At 40.5% G+C, this 11,457-nt stretch overlaps 1 protein-coding gene across 1 annotated transcript in view; it reads left to right on the top strand.

The window, feature by feature from the left end:
• The first annotated feature begins 7,588 nt into the window (after positions 1 to 7,588).
• Positions 7,589 to 11,457, top strand: part of PLAGL1 (PLAG1 like zinc finger 1) — a 40,281-nt gene continuing 36,412 nt past the window's right edge. The window contains exon 1 of the mRNA XM_015622736.3: positions 7,589 to 7,647. The gene's annotated coding sequence lies outside the window, so the exon portion shown is untranslated. The remainder of the gene's footprint in view (positions 7,648 to 11,457) is intronic.

Genomic DNA, 11,457 nt, shown 5'->3' with positions numbered 1-11,457 from the left:
CGCCGAGCACCGGGACTGTCGGACCGGGCCCGCCGCCGCAGGAAAACTGTGCCACAATGTGTCCGCCTTCAACAAGAGAGTTTTGTCTTTAGTTATTTATTTTCCGCTTCTCCCCATCTACTTTCCCCAATCCCCGGCCGCCGTGCAGGCTCTCCCGCTCGTCCGCCCGCAGCGCCGCGCACCGGAGCCCCGGGATGGGCGCCCACCCCGGCCCCTCTTGCCTCTGGGCACAGAAAGGCCCCAGGACTGCGAATTTAGGGGAGGAGAGGACGTCTCCTCATCTCTCCTTCGTGCCTCTCTCCAGCCCCACGGCCCTCACGGGGCTTTCAGGGCAGAGCGGGGGGCAGCGGGCGGTGCAGTGACCCGCGGTCGGCCGTGGCACCGCCGTGACGAGAGACGCGGGTCGCGGTCCGGGAGGTTTGTTCCCGCGTGGAAAAACTTCTGCGGCTCCAAAGGTGCGCCCGCCGCTCGCACACGGGTCTCGACGGCTGCATCAAAGCCCCCGCCCACAGAAGCCGCCGCAACACGGTTTAGACAGTTTTCCATCTCTCTTCAGGAGGCTGACAGCTTGCCGAGTTTAAACCTTGAAGAGCTGTCATTGAGTCCTACGGGACACACGACTTTCTCTTTTTTTCCCCCTCCCCTGTGGGGAAGAGGGAATTACTACATTGTAGGATTAATTTCTTTCTTAAAGTACTTAACTTGGTTAAAATTTAACTTTCGGTTGTTTTTGATTCCTCAGTTAGACGTTTCTGTCCCTTAGTCAAATGACAGTTCATTTTTTAGAAAGGTGAATATTGGGTAGCCAAACTTTTCTCTGAGGGCTGTTGCTTCCCCTGTCTGACTTTAACACAAGTGTGTTCCACCTTGCAATGTATGGACAGTAAGGCAAACTGCTTTTGTGGAAGATATTTAAAGTAGTTGATGAAGAGCAAAAGTACTAGGTGTCTTTAAAATGTGAGTTTAAACACAACCTTCCTACCTCAATTGATATTTTAAATTTATATAGGACAGAATCCAAGTCATGTTTTTGGATACATGATACATCTACATGCATGCTTGTCTGTGGCTACTTTATCTGACATGATGAGTATCTTCATGAATAAATATAAATGACACATACACTCTCTTTCCAGGAATCAGTAGGAGAGGATGTGTCTGGCATTATTGCCAGGAGATTGGCAAATCCAGCTCTGACAGAATGGGAAAGAGGTTCCCAATCTGAACACTCGGATTGGATTGCATTGCAGTTGTAAAATTAATATCAGCAGATATGACCTGATTCTTAGCTGTCCCAAAGCTTAGCAGAAAATCTGGCTGTTAAAATCTGAGATACTTAATTACACACAGCAGGTGTCAAGCAGTCCTGTCCCTTCTCGGCACCTTGCAAGTGTCCCTTTTTGGTTGCGTGGTCTTCAGTATGCCAGTGACCCTGCAACACCTCTGCTGTGCTCTGACCCTTCATCAGGGAGAAATAAAGATACTGCCATTGGGAATCTCCCTTCACTGGTCCTTCCTGTCCCTATTGTTGTTTTGGAGAAGCAGTGCAAGGAGCACCGCTCTGCCTCTGTGCGTGGGGAGTGGTCACACTGCACAACACAAAATGGGGCTGTGTGGGACAGGTGGCTCTGGCTGGAGCACAGGGAGTTGTGCTAAACAGAAGCACAGCTACAGTCACAGGATCGATGACAAACTGTGTTTTTATTGCTTGATATTGTGTGTGTTCGCTGCCCTGGTGCCACTGTATGTGCAGTATATTTTCCACCATTAGTGTGTTACTTGCCCTGAATTGTAAGTCAAAGCAGTCAAAGTCTCATTTGCAAAACTAATGGGAGCTGGTATAGATCCTGGAGTACGCTAACTGTCTAATGGGCTGGCTGCCACTGCTTTTTGATTTGTTCAGTGCTCTGACATGTAAATAGTACCTGGTTGTTCTGATCAGGCAGATGCTGAAAATGGATAGTAGGATTATTTGTGTAAGAAGCAGAAGATGGGACGAGTGGGAATGAAAGAGACAAATAAGATTAGAAGGACTGTACCAGTTCCTCTTGACCTGTGTATCAGTGAGAACAGTAGTGGGAGGTTTGGAGAGTTTGGTACAAAAAAATCACATAAATACAAGAAAATAAACAATTTCCTAAAGGAGGCCATTAAATCATGAAGTTTAACCAGGGCAGGTCACAAATTCATGCTCCCTAACTAAAGGCAATAACTTCTATTTCCTCTATTTTCTATAATTTTCGTCAAGAACCTCCTTGTTGTGAAGTTCTGTGAGCACTTGCATGTCTTCTCTCAGTGCCTTCCCTTCTGCCAGGACTCAGTGGAAAGGGAGCATCCTAAGATAATTCCCCTTCTTTTGACTATTGAGACACATTTAATCTACAGTGTATTGCCAGGGCTGGGTCCTGATCTGCTGTCCCTCCTTCAAATTCCTAATTTCTTGACTGATGATTAAACCCCAAAAGACATTGAGCCCCACCCTGCCCATAAGTGAATACACACGTTGTACTTAAGGCAGTCAGTGCCGGCATTGTAAGTTTGACGCATTTGAGCACTTGACCTTACACCTAACTTTACAAATCTAAATCATCCTCTTCAGTGAGAGCAACCTGATTCACAAGATGTTTTCAAAACTAGAATATTGCCAGCTAGTTCCCTACTGGCCTCTCTGAGCTTTTATTTTAAGATGTTCCTGCCTTCAAAGATAAGCATGAGGCAAACAAGACTGCTTCAAACACCAAGGGAACAGCAGTCACACACTTCTGCTTTAGCCTGTGCCACCATGCAGGCAGCTGCATCATTTAATTGTCACTAAACCCAGAAGAATCTGTTTGTTCTTTTCTTGCGTTGTGTGGAAAGAAGTAGGAAATCTCTTTGAATGATGCCAAGGATACGGCTATTTTGTGATAACTAGCAGGAAATAACAAGAGTTAGGACAGAAAGAAGGTCAGTTGACTTGCAATCTGTATGGGAAAATCTTGAAAGTTCATCATAAAATTTAATTGGACACATATCCTGGGGTTAATCAAATAAATATTTTGCTTCTAATTTTGCTTTTTTTTGCTGACTTTTCTCTATGTTCCAATGCATTTTTGTATGTATGGGCTATTTGCAATTTGCTGTGAAAGAGTCTTTTGGCTTCCAGATGTCTCTGCTTCTGGACACTCCAGAAGCAACAGTTATTTCCAATGGACCTTACTGTCTCTATGTTTCTCATATTTCCTCTTTTTTCTTGATTTTTCTGCTTGTGATGATTGATCTTTTGTAAAATGGCATGAGTTGCAGTACTAAATAAGGATCAAGGATGCCTTTGTAAACTAGTTCTGTCTTGGAAGACAGAGTAGATCTGCTTTTATCTTTCTGTGTCTTGCACCTAGAGCGCTATTTTAGAAGCTATTTCACAAACAACTTGGGATATAAAAATATAAGCTTACGAAAGCACTTAGGAAAATACTAGTGTGGTGGTATCTAACCTGTAATAACATGCACAACACCAAGCAAATGTAGTGCATTGAGCAATATCAAACTTTGCTCTTCCATTCACTCTCTTGTTTCCAGGTTCCTATTCCTATTAATGGTGTTGAGGGACTCTTGAGGAGAAGCAAGGATGTCTTCTGCAAGAGTGACATGTCTTTTGTGTCTTTCAGAGAGAACCACAACAGCAAGAGTCACATTTGATTTTTTGGTCATAAACTGTCACCTCAATTTTGCTGGGGTACTTTAGCTAGAATGTTATTTCAATCACTGCAGCTGTATAATGTGATGGACAGCTTTGGCTTGTCCCCTCCTGCAGAAATAAGTAACTTTAGATTCAGTATGGCTTTTTTAAAGATAGCAACAAAAGCACTGTAAAACTGAGCAACAAAGAAGTTATTTATATAGCATTAGAATTCTATTTTGCCAGTGCCTTGACAGGTTGATGCCCAAAGAAGACATCAAGTGTCTAATCATTATATTGTCCTGCAGTAATAAGCGGTGGAAGGACCAGTGAAGCACTTATTAAAGACATAACTAAAGTACTTCAATGCTTATTTTGTCCTCAGAGAGGTAGATACGAATTCTTTTCCAGGTGAAATTATCTCTAGTCATGCAGAGAACCAAGAGGAGTTTGAAAGGAGGGTAAGTAGAGATGCTGAACAAAGATCAGGAAGGAGGGAGTAAGCAAAAGGCAGAGGGAAGGTTGTAAAATGCTGAAAAGTATTAGCTAAGAGAAAGAAGTTACTAAAAACATCACTGATGTTTGATTGGCATAACAAAAGAGAAACTCGTAGATAAGAGTACAAAACCTCCAGAGATTTGTTTAGTAATCATAAGTTCTATTTTAATTCAATTTTCATTTAGTCTTAGCAACCAGCTTTACTTTCTGTGTGGAGAGGCATCCTTTGTAATGCTCCAGAAATGTTCCATGCATATTCTAGGATGTTTTCTGCTTTCTGTTTTTTTCTTTTTTATGTGCTGGGAGTCATGGCTCACCTGCATCATTGAGTAAGGAAAAGACATTAAACCCTTTTAAAGTGATTGAGACAAACCAAGAAGATGTAACGTAATCTTTTTCTGCTTCAACTGCACTTAGGTATCTCAGCAATAACCCATATTAATTAGGCGAGTGACTTAATATCTCTCACAGTGAGAAAGCGCAGCAGATGACTTGCCTGCTGAAACACTATGTTTTTGTATTCTCAGGGCTCATCTAAGAAAAGACCAGGGCTGCTGGCCAGAATGAGTCCAAATGCACTGTGACAAAACCACTCCTCCCTCTTTCAGTGGAAATTTGAAAACTAGCACATGAGTTATCCTGAGCAGATGCATCATTTTCTTCCTGTAAACCTGGCAGCCAGATAACCCTTCCTCATCCCAGTGGTGCCAGGCACTGGAAAGAGATCACTCAGTGCTGGTCCTCAGTGGTGGATGCCAACGAAAGTAAGGAAAAAATGTGTCAGGTGAGGATTTCCACAGTTAGGCTGTTAGACCCTAAATGAAGGTGAATGAAACTTCTCGTGTCCAGAGAGGGGCAGCAAAGCTGGGGAAGAGTCTGGGGCACAAATCTTATGAGAAGCAGCTGAGGGAGCTGGGGTTGTTTAGACTGAAGGAAAGGAGGCTCAAGGGACTCTCTACAGCTGCCTGAATGGAGGCTGTAGCCAGGTGGGGATTGGTCTCTTCTCCCAGGCAACCAGCGACAGGACAAGAGGACATTGTCTTAAGCTGGCCCACAGTAGTTTTAGGTTGGACATTTGGAAGAAATTCTTCACAGAGAAGGTGATTAGACATTGGCATGGGCTGCCAAGGGAGGGAGTGGAGTCGCTTTGCCTGGAGGTGTTTGATGAAAGGCTGGATGTGGCACTTAGTGCCATGGTCTAGTGGACATGGTGGTGATTGGTCATGTTGCACTCAATGATCAGAGGTCTTTCCTCGCCTAGTTGATTCTGTGATTCTGTAACTAACAATTTCAGCAAAATGTAGCACAGCCTGGAGCACCTATTCATCACAAGCCAGTGAAACTGATACAAGTCTGCAAAATGTTTTGGTTTCAGTTAACTCAGGCTATTCAGGCAAAAATAAGATTACTGGAAATATTTTGACTTGTTCATGATTCACTTGTTTTTACAAACCTAACACTCCTTTCCTCACAAAGCAAGTAAATATGCAGGCAAAGCAAGCACATTTCCTATAAAATCTGTGATACGAAAATTCTGTAGTTCTGGAAGGTATTCTCAGCTTGCCCTTACTCTAAACCATTTGAGGAGGTCAGGGAGGTGTTCATGTGGTGACACTCACCATGTCCTGGCTTGGAAACATGTTGCTTTGGATTTCTAGTTTTGCTTAGAACAAAAGATTGGCGAGGCATTTTGCATCTCTTGGGGTTCCAGATGGGTCGCAATGATATTCTTGTCACTTGTTGTGCCCAGCAAGGCTTCTGGACCTTATTACTTCTCACATAGCAGCTGCCAGGGACAAGAATAATTTTCACACTTGGAAATCATCTTTACTTGACTTGTGCAAATTTACATGCTGCTTTTATCTCTAAAATACTCTTAGTGTAAGTGATAGAAGGAATTGTCTCCCTTTTTAATAATTGAATTTGCTATACAGATTTTTCATTGAGTCTATGGAGGTTTTTGGCTAATAAAAATGTATCTGAATTTTTAAGCATTTATTGAATGAAAAGAAGAAATGCTGCCATGGCAAAATGGAGGTTGACAAGATAAAAAACAAAACAAGGATAAATGTGAGATTAAATTGCTTTCCATCCTTTGTCTTACTCTAATAGAAAAGATAAGGCTTGAAATTATTTTTTTTTTTCCCTTTAAGTTGTTCTTAGTTTTCTGGCAATTTGTCAGTGTTGATGCCTGAATCTCAGAACACTTCAAGTCTTTGCAGACTTCAGGACCTATACAGCCAAGTATTTACAGATTTTTAGACCTCTAGCAAAGATGAAATACTGAGTTACAGAGTACATATTACAATGTTAGAGGTCATCAAAGTGACCTGATGACAAGGGGTTGTGGTGTTAGTCCTTTCAAAAATAAAATTATCAGATTTTTGCTAGGTTTTTCATACCACTTTCATCAACATCAAAAATCTCAGCATTATAAAATATTTTTGAAATAAGACATTACAAAAATGAGTATGGACTTCTTAAGCTAACAGGAAACAGAGAATATAAATAAGATTGTTTTAAATATTTTTTATCCAAATCAAAAAAGCAGTTAATGAAATAATTGAAGACAATGTAGAATGAGCGTCTTTTTTTGATGTATTAAAGTACCAGCAGGATAAATTAATTTGAAATTTTTTACTTGTCAAATTCACTCATTGTTTAGACTTATAAGTCTCTGAATTATCTTTGTAGTCAGTGATTTGCACTGACACCTTTATAAATTTATTAAATAATCGTCTAATTTAGAAAGACCCATAGTCAGGTTATAATTCTTAATATTAAATTCCAGCCTGAGAGCAAAAACTGTCACACATCTTCTTGGGTGTTATGGTTGCTGTAATACTTTCAATAATATATTTGGGTCCTAGAATCTGAAATTGCAGTAAATTTTAATTTTAATATCATGTCTTTTGACAAGGATATTTTTCCAAAGTTGAATCCACAGAGTTTATTGAACAACTTAAGACAACATGACCGTGGAGAGTGTGACCTGTGCCTTCAGTTTGTCCCAGCAGAGCACTGACTCTTGAAGCATATGGATTCTCCCAATGTGAATATGGCTGTCAATGGTTGCAAGTCATTAGCAACCTTTCTTAGAAACCTGTTAGTTTGTCATTAAGAATGTAGTAGATGTTGGTGATCCGAATGTTACGGTGCAACAAGTAGAATACAGTTTGGTAGCTGTTGACAGAAAACATCCAAATATTTGATAGTGGGCACTTTCAGATAACCCTAAGTTCTTCCACTTGCAGACCTCACATGCTGTATCAACATCTGACAGAATATGTTCATGTAGGTTTTTATAAATTACTAAACCAGCCTTCTGGTAACTTGGGGTGAAAATGCCAAACATCTGAGTTGTTTCAGGTTATTTTTCATTAACTCACAGAACCATACTGAATGGATGTTTCAAAAGTCAGAGTTGAAGAGGTCATGCAACTGGGTGAAGAAATGAAGACAAGTGACCTCTTGGTGAATTTTAATAAAAGGTTAGAGATCACTTATCTTGTTTTTTTTCTACATTATTGTAACTTTTCTATGACAGGTTGACTTTTAAATGAAGAAATGTGTTCTTTGCCTCTGTTGCTAGAGCACATGGAGAAATTAATCAGCTCCAAGGCTGTCTCTGAAAAATTGGCATACAGTCAAGTGACTGCAGTAAAATTGCCAAACTGCTGAAATATAAGGTGTATTTTATATCAGTCTGCACTTGGCATTCATTAATCTATGGTGCACCATATTCCAAGCTCTTTATTTGGTATTGACAGGGGAATTAATGGTCACTTGTTTTTAAGTTGTTTTTGTCATTCTGTGGAGGTAGTGGCTCTTCCTTTACCAGTCTCTACATTGCTGACCTTGTTATTCTGTTTTCATAATTCCTTTCGTGTTCTCTTTCACTGAAAAAAAGAACCTTGTCTAGAGAAAAGACAGTCTCTTTTAATTTATTCAAGTTTCAGTTTTGCTGGATGAAACAGTAGAACAAGATTGCCCTGCAGGATGAAATTTTAAACAAGCATGAACACTGTGCATGTAATGCCACATTTTTTTGGCTTCTTGTTTGAGTAATGTGTAAGAAGTGGCACAGAATCCAAAACAGGTTTGTATACCGTGCAGTTCCAGTCCCGACCTTGGAAAGGCAGGAGTCCAGTTATAAGTCTGTGTTACTAGTTGTCAATATGTGAGAACAATTGTCAACAAGAGGTTGACAGTGGGGAGCAACATTTTATCTCTCTTTTATCTGAGAAACAGGTTACAGGGCTGAATATGAATAGTCTGCATCTATATCTGCTTTTATTCAACAGTAATCTGTGAGCCACAATTTGCAGGTTTTTGGAATCATCGGATGGTTTGATAACCAAAGGAAAAATTAAGGGAACAGCCAAGTAATATTTAGGAACAAGTGTAGCTTTCATTATTAAAGCATGTATTTGCCATTTGGAGCATTTGGATATTATCAGAGTTGTGCACTGTAGGCATTCTAGGCACTACTATGAAAATACAACCAGTAAAACAAGCATACCTTTTAAGAAAAGGCAGTAAGAAATCATTCCTCAAGTTACAGTTTAGTTCCCATAGAATCAGTCCCTGACGATTAATATGATGGCTAATTTCAGTAAATTATTTCTAATAATTGCCCCTTGCCTCTGTAGTGTATGCAGGGGTAGCTTGTGTTTTCCATGCAGTATCCTGCTCCAGCCAGTCCACATGTGTGAGCAGGAGGAAAGGATGTGGGGGGTATTGCTGCTGAGTTTGCCATTGACAGGTCCAGCTGCTGTCTGAAGGAAATGTGAGCTTGCAGGTTGAAGCAAACAAATGGAGCGATGTTGCAGGCAGCCGTTACCCAGTATAAGTCTTGTAGCATTAATTAAAACAAATCAGCCCCTGCTGTCTCTCTGCTTCGAGTATTAAGTTCTTAGTGAAAACTTTGCTTATGCTTCAGAGTTACAAGGATGTATTTGTGTTATCTTTGCCTACTTCAGGCAGCTCAAGCAAATCTCCGAAGTGTGAGGCCTTTGGGAGTGGAGAGGAAAAAGAAAACATTTCTACTTAGCCAAGAAGCTGTTAACAAACAGCAAGGAATATTGTGGAAGAGCATTAATTATGCTTTGCTACATAATTTATGTATAGAGACATTTGGCTTTTATGAAGCAACTAAAGAAACTAAGCTGCTAAGCCCCTTGGAATCACTGTGAAGATCACTTTGCATCTAAAATAACTGAAAAATGCCAATATTCTTGACCCAAAATCCTTTCTCAGGTAAAACTTCCTCACAAGTTTCTGAATGAAGTAGTCATCTCACAGCATTGAAATTTAAAACTGCTAAAAGTGTATGAGAGTGAGCAAAACTGAGAAGTGGAATTTAACTAAATAATTTGAATGTGTTTTTATAATATAGCAGCAACATTGCACACTGCATCACCTTATTGCAGTAGTGCTTAGGTTGCATGTGTCGTAGATAAGGTGCAAGTTTGTGAGCATTTTGAGGGTGGGAGGTTTTAGATTACCGTAATCTAAGCAAGATGTGTGAGGTAAGGTGTTGGCTTCTAGATGACAAATCTGTTTTTATGATTTCCTGAAATTTACTGACATTGCCAAAGTACTGGCTAAATGTGTATCCCCCTCTCTGGGCAGGGCAGTGACTGTTGCATGGTGTGGGAACTCGTGTGTTTGTCTGGTTCCGCTGTGGGTTTTGCTCACCACATTTGGAAAGTTTTCAGCTGCTAGTGTGTGTTACTTGTATCAAACGTATGAAAGAAGTGAGTGCTAAAACCCAGGTTTTTGTCAAACATTCTTTGAAGACACAGACTTGTTGGCTCTTGGGAGACAGCTGCTTGAGGATGATGCAGGAAAAGGACTGGAGATCTCCCTGATGACCAGTCTGTCCAGCAGAGAAATGGCAGTGCCTTTCTTGAAATAAGTGTTGGGATGCAGGCTTGAAGTGATGAAAAAGAGTTTAGCCAAGGTATCGAGGGAGAACAGGAAAAAGTGCTTTTTCACGTGACCTTGTGCAAGTGGGTTTGATGTTTATTTTATGCTGGGGTTCAGTCCTGAGTTTCAGCCAGTAGACCAGAGTCCTCTCCAAAGGGCTCATTGAAATGGAAATGGTTTTGCCCTGCTGCTGTGGAATGCAAATTATTTTAGGAATGTTCCTGGGTCTTGAGGCTTTCTAAAGCTCACACTTACAAGATTTATTTTTTTTAGCTCATTTTATCCAATTCTCATAAGAAAATAAGGATCCAGAAAGATGATTGGTGCCTTGCTCCTGACCCAGCAAAATATGAAGTGTAGGTTTGTCTTCATGTGTACAAATAGTTCCCTGCAAGTAAGTGGTGGGAAAACATGGGAAATGCAGAATTGCTTTGCTGGATCGCAGTCAAAATTCTGAGTGCTTTGCAAAGCCAAACAAGAGCAGCCCTCAGAAAGGCAGGCTGGCATGAGATGCCGTTTGGTATCTTTCCCCAGGAGTTTGTCTCCCTTCTGTTACTATCTCTTTTTTAAGGTTCTATATAATGGCTTTTCTTGTTATCAGGGCACTGGAGATGGGCAGAGACCTGTGTTTGATGCCTTGTCTGCAGCAGGTCTTTTGCTGACCAAAATAGACCAGTGTCAAGTGATACAGGCTGGGAAAATACGATGAGAGACAGTGCCATATTTCAGAACAGAGAGAATTTGCTTTGAAACATGGAGTGGGGTTTATTGGTCTTTGGGTTTCTGGCATCAGGGCACAGGATATAAGATGTATTTACTTTTAATGAAAATAGGGTTTTTTTTACTTTAAACTGAAAACAGACTTGAATAGATTATGTGCCTGTGTGTGGAACGTATTTGCTGATGCTACATGTTGAGGTGATCATAACCATGTTAGAATACTGATTGGTTGGTGGAGGGAATGGTAAGGCAGGACCTTTTTATGTATCCAGATTTAATGCTTGGTATATCTTTGCTGAAATATTAGCCAAGGGATCAAAAAATTTTCAATGGGATGACTCTTGATGTCACTGGGAACTGACAGGTCTCTTGGTTGCTTGCATACTATGGCATTTAATCTGTGGAAATGTATATATAGTTATAAAGTTTCCTTCAGCAGCAGGACCAGCTTATGTATCTGTATGGCGTCTCCCTGACTGTAAACACAATTTACAACATTATCATGAAGGTATACAAAATATCTTTAGTAAATACATTAGAGAAAACATTCTTGAGAACATGACTTTTGTCCACTCACACATTTTGTGCAGCTCTATTACCTTTGTAAAAGAGAAAGACATTGCATTTATAATTTTGGGTTTTCCTTATTT

Source organism: Parus major, chromosome 3, assembly GCF_001522545.3.
Source record: "Parus major isolate Abel chromosome 3, Parus_major1.1, whole genome shotgun sequence".
Lineage (NCBI taxonomy): Eukaryota > Metazoa > Chordata > Aves > Passeriformes > Paridae > Parus > Parus major.
This window is presented reverse-complemented; position numbering and strand designations above follow the sequence as displayed.